Here is a 6000-nt window from a genome sequence, read left to right as displayed (position 1 = left end):
GGACAAAACAGACAAGCCAACACAATTACCCGCCATCTGTTATATGGACTAAGGAGAGTTATTTAGTGATCAGAACAGACCCTATGGTTCCTGGCCTGGGCTCTTCGTGGAAACTGCTTTGTGTTCCGAAGTCGGTGCCTTGACTCACTCTCTGCACACAGTTTACCAGCGTGCGAAACAGAGGCGACACGGCTGTGCCCCAGCAGATGCGATGAGAATGCGTTTGCCGTACAGACTGGACAGGAGGACTACTCTAGCAATCTTTTGATTTAATTAGCGTTTGCTGCGCCGTTGCCGGATCTGCTAGTGAAAAGGGCCACACGGAGGAGGGAAGTCTGATTATTATGGTTTATGACTCAACTCCTTTCCCAAGCTCTGTGTTGATACATTTTGAAATCCCACTGCGATTTCAAAGGCAGAGTTGATCTCTTTTACATGCGTCGGATAAACAGCTTCCCACTAGAGACTCTCACTGTCTTAGGGAGCCATATTTAAAACTCGCACTAATACAAATAGAGAGATAAAGCTTCAATAAGGTAGACTCTCTGTGACCTATTTATGGCTGTTGATTTCTACACAAGTAGTCAATTCTCAATTATGCACCCAAATAAGGAACTAATGGGGCAGAAATCTAAATGGATGCTGACAAAAGATACCTCTCCTGTCTATCCATTCAGCCACTAATTTTTCAATAAGCATTTACTGAGCACCTACTAAGTACCAGGGAGCGTGCTAAGTCCTGGAGACCCCAAGCTGGCTCCGACAAGGTGCCTGCCCTTTAGGAACTCATGATCTAGGAGGGAAAATGAACAAAGAAAATACTCACACCACAATAAGATAAGTAATACACAGCAAAATACGCAGATTTGTTCCAATGACATGGAGAAGGAATGCTCTTATCTTCTGCCCTGGTGAAGCAGCACTGACAGAAATACAACTGAGGTAGGTCGCTGGGTGACCAGGCCAGAAGCCAGGCCACTCTCTTGTAGTCCTGACCCCTGGAGCCAGCAAAGAGGCCAACATGAAGAAACCAAAGAGGGGTGGCTGGGTGGCTCAGTGGGCTAAAGCCTCTGCCTTTGGCTCAGGTCATGATCCCAGAGTCCTGGGATTGAGCCCTGCATCGAGCTGTTTGCTCATCGGGAAGCCTGCTTCCCTCTCTCCCTGCCTGCCTCTCTGCCTACTTGTGATCTCTCTCTGTCAAATAAATAAATAAAATCTTAAAAAAAAAAAAAAAAAGAAAGAAAGAAACCAAAGAACCCTGAGAACGTGCCTGATGCCCTAGCAAGCAGAGTCCGGGGCTAGTACGGAGAACTGAGCTTCGGAGCCCAAGGATGAGCACAAGGAGCAGTGGGTTCTAGAGAAAGTGGTCGGAACTCGCTGTTGTCGTGACTGTCCATACCTGCTCCCCACAACAGGGGCAATGAGTGAGTTTCAGGAACAGGGATGGAAAAGGCCAGAGCACCTAATTCTCTCTGCAGGGGCTTGAGAAAACTTCACAGAGGGGTCATGTATGCTGGTTTTGAAGAATACACAGGAGTTTGCCTCAGAGGATTCACAAATTAGATAACCGAGTGATGGGGTTATACAGCAGACAGCTGCAGATAGAGAACAAAGTATACCTCCGTATGATCTCATTTTGAGAAGGCTAGAGTCTGAATTAGTTTCCTATGGCATTCAAGGCCACCAGTCATCAGCCATCAACCAATATTCAAATCTTAGTGCATTCCTTAACCCCCACCCCCAACCCATCTACTATCTTCCAATTACCCTGGACTATTCCCCAAACAGCCTCAGGCTCACACTTTGCTTCTATTGTCCCCTCAGACTGCAAGCCCCTGCCTTGCCCTTTCCTACTGAGATGGTACACATCTTCATATACCTAACTCAACGTCCCACCTAGGAAAACAATCCTCATGACCGCCCTGGGGAAAATGAGCCATTCTTTATTCTGATCCTCCAAGATTTATTACTTATACCTCCATGGGCCACCCTTTCTGCTCTGCTTTTGATTGAACACAGTGATGCACTTTGTCTTTGTGCCCTTTTTGGTAAAGAATAAGTGCCAAGGAAACGGTAAGTTCCTAAAGGAGAAAGACACTTCCTGTCTTGCTTCTTTATTTTGAAAATGTTTTATCTAGAGAGAAAGTTAAATAACTAGCCGATAAACACCAATGCACTCCTACCTCGATTCATTCATTGCTAACATTCTGGCGCATTTGTGTTTGTTTGTTTGTTTGTTTGTTTGTTTGTTTTTTCCTGAATCATTGGGAGGTAAGTTGCAAACATGACACTCATCCTTGAATACTTGGGCATGCCTCTAATGAATGGACCTTCTCCTATAAAACCACAATATCATAATCACACCTAAGAAATTATCATCAATCCCGTATGCAACCTACATGCAGATTTCCCACGTTGTCTCCAAAGTGTGTTTTATAGCTTTTTTCTCCTTGGATCTAGGCTCAGTCAATATCCTCACATTGTATTTAATTATAATGTTGTTTTAGTCTCTCTTTGTCTGGAAGAGTTACTCCTGAGTATGACCATTTCTTATTCATTTTTAAAAACATCATATGTACTTGAACAAAGTACATGAGTGATGGAAGAAATGGGTGGGCAGACAAATGAACTCCAGCGATGCAAGACCCCGAGGAAGTTCCTCCTAAAAAGGGACAGAATTCTACCTGGAGGGACTTATGGCAAGAGTCCTTTGTGAAATCACCAGGCCATGGGTAGGGGACTGAGTCACTGTCTTTCTGTAACTGTCCATCTCCAGACTTCCGCTTTAATAGCCACGGGCTGGACCTTAGACCCCTGGAGAGATGGTTCAAGGCTAACTAACTGACTTAAGGTGAGAAGAGAATCTGGTCTCTCACGTCTGACTAAAGGTGGGAAGGTCCCAGAGAGCAGGGAACTCATTGTCTCATGAAAGTCGAAGCTGGAAGAGACCTCAGAGATCATGTCTATCCCTTGGCTTTCCAGGGGAAGGGACTCGGGCCCAGAAAGGTACAGTCGCTCCTTCAAGGGTCCCATGGGGAACTTCTGCCCCTGACTCCCTATTCAGCTTCCTTTCAAGTTTACCAGGTCACCACCACAATCTCTTTGTCTCTTGTTCCCAGGGATGGATGGCAATTCACTCAACCCCCAAGCATCAAAGATCTCAAAGTACTGAAGGCAAACCTCTTCCCAGAAACTCTGTCTTGTAGGGGTGAGCCAGTGACAGTTCCTGGCCCGTGCAGGATGGAGTTATTTCAGAAGGTTCTTGTCGCCTCCGGTGAGAAAAGACCAATGAGCAGAACTTAGGGCTGAGGGCCAGGAGGCCCCACACTCTCTTTGCCTCTGCCATCTATTTTATCCTAAACACGTCAGTGAGCTTTAACAGGACCCACTTTCTTCACCCATAAAAACAGATCATTTTGGACCAGTTATCACCATGAGGGGGCATGTACAGGTGTGAACCCTTTTGGAAAGAGAAGGGGTAAATGAGGAAATCGGTGAGGGGCGCTCCTCATTCCTAACTGTCTGAGTATACGCATTTATTTAAACCAGAAAAACTGAAATTTCTTCAAAAAGCATTTGTTCTTTCCAAATTCCCTATAGCAACAGCAACACAGGTGTGTGGTTTTGGAGAGTCTCACTGATCGAGGAAAAGCGACTGCAGAGAAGAACTGGCTGGCTCAGTCACTAATGGTTTGAACACTGAGGGAAAAAGCTCAGTCATCACCAAGGAGCCAGAGATCTTATACAGACATTCCAGGCTTGGACTTGAACTTGGGCAACCTTGGCTGAACCTCTCAACTCTTGGGAACCTCATCTGTAAAACCAGGAAAATTGGAATAGAATTGCGGTGATCTTCCTTCTGGATATACATTAAATCATCTGGTTGGGGGAACCGTGGTTTGAAATTATGATGCCCTCCGCTCATTCCCATTCTGATTTCAACAGCTCTGAAGTGGGGGCCAGGTGATTCCGAAGTAGCCAGAGTTAAGGTCCTCTGGATTATACGACCTGAGACATCGATTCTCGAAAGGGAATAGAATCAGTGTGGCGGTGAGAAAGAATATTGGAATGGCCTACCTACTCCTGGGGTGAGGAAACTGTGTAAGTATTGCGCTCGCTGGTCTGCTTGATTATTTCTCCCTACGGAGCGTTCCCTATGATCAAGGTGCTTCCTACCACTGACAGCTTTTCCCCAGCAACCTGTGGAGATGCATGTATTTTTCTAACTAAAAGGCAAACGGCAGGAGGCTTGGATCCTTCAACATTCTGGAGGGGTTTGGCCAGCTGTGTGGAGGTCCCACCACCCTTCCCGTGTGTAATGCCAGCGGTGCCGTGGCCACTGGAGTGGGGAGGAGGGGAGAGAGGTCCCAACCATATCCCACAAGATGGCCGATCGGTCTGCCTGCCTGCTTGACGCCAGCGCCAGCCCCTGGCTCCCGACAGGCAGGACTGGAAGCATCCGCCAGGCGAGTGCTGGCTTTTGATCAGTACCATGTCAAGTCAGAGACCTGCAGGGAAATGGCCAGGCTCCCTGTCATTGGCTTGGCTAGCAAGCATCTTTCTGCAGCCTTGGGAGAGGGGCTAGAAGAATTAGAGCACAGGTTTAAAAGTGGGGTGCAGGCAGGGGGAGGGAGGACGGGCCCACCGACGGAGAGTAGCTCCTCAGACCCGAGTCTTACACCTCAGCTAGAGGAAGCCAGACGCCCTTCCTTAGCTGGTCACTGGACACATTCCTGAACTCACTGCAGCCTTTGCTACTCTGTGCCCCGGGGGCTCGGAGAGGCTTTTAGCCTCAATGGACACATCTGTATAACCCCGAGACCACCAGAGCGGCCCCCCCCTTCCCCAAAGTCAAGTAGCAGGGGTGTGGTGGGTGAATGACTGCCCCAGGGCTGTTTTTATAAGACACTTGAGAATTCCAGCAGATCCTCTCGCCAGGAACCTTAAGGAGGGCCTCTGTCTTCTGAGTACCCCCCCTCCACCACCCCGGGGGCCTTGAGTGGGTGTCCACAGGAAACCTGGTCTGCACCTTCAGCATGGAAACTTGGGGTACCCCTGAAAGCTGTGTTTATAGGGCGGCCCCTGCTCTCTGGCCCCTTCCTGAGCAGCCAGGCCAAGTGCAAGCTGAGGTCCAGGCACAGACAGATAGTGTGTGTTTTGTGTCTGACAATGGGAGCTCCGTGACTCAAGGGGCTCTTCTTTTAGAAAACCAAATGCCCACCAGTTTTGCTTATTTGCTCTAACGTTCAAAGAGCCCCGAGGTCCCTTCCTAGTTCAACAAATAAATCCAGTTCCACTCTAGCAGGCTTCAGCCCACAAAGTTCTATTGTTACGCTTTCCCTAAATTTCCCCTGTTCCGCTCCCTCTTGGGCACCCCAGCCTCACACGGGCTCACCCTTCTTTCTTTATTTTTTTTTTAAAGGATAAATCAACCCCCCCCCCGCCTTTTTTTTTTTTTAATTCTTTCAAAGGGTAAGGAATGTTGACACCCCCCAAAACATGCCTCTGATGTCTGCTTCAGACGGCTGTATTTGAACGTGTGCTGACGCAATCGGGCAGATTGGGTTAAACCAAATATTACAATTGCAAGAACTCATCTGGAACTAATAATTTTGAGGCCACCGAAAGTAAAAGGGCCCTGCTTTGGGGAAGGCCAGCGGCTGAGGCCAGCCCGGGCCAATGCTGCCACCTGCCGGGGGGCGCCGGGAACAGGGCGCGCCCGCCAGGCCTTCCTGTTTTGTTCAGGACGCCCTGGCTCCCACGCAGACGCGTTCTGCAGCCAGCCAGCCAGACCAGGGCTATTTTAAAAAAAGCTAGCGCCTGTCCCCAGCCCTTGGTGTAAAGATAGCTAGTCTGGCTGCCCTGGCTTTTCTCTGGGAGGGGAGGGAAAAAAAAAAAAAAGACAACCTCCCAAATGCAGAGCCAAGGCTGGCTACAAAGACGGGTGCAGTCGAGCTCGATGAAGCCTGTGCCCCTTGGATGAAACCGATCACGTGTCAA

This window comes from Mustela nivalis (assembly GCF_964662115.1).
Source record: "Mustela nivalis genome assembly, chromosome: 9".
In the NCBI taxonomy this organism is placed as follows: domain Eukaryota; kingdom Metazoa; phylum Chordata; class Mammalia; order Carnivora; family Mustelidae; genus Mustela; species Mustela nivalis.
The sequence above is the reverse complement of the archived record's forward strand: the minus strand, read 5'-3'. Positions refer to the sequence as shown.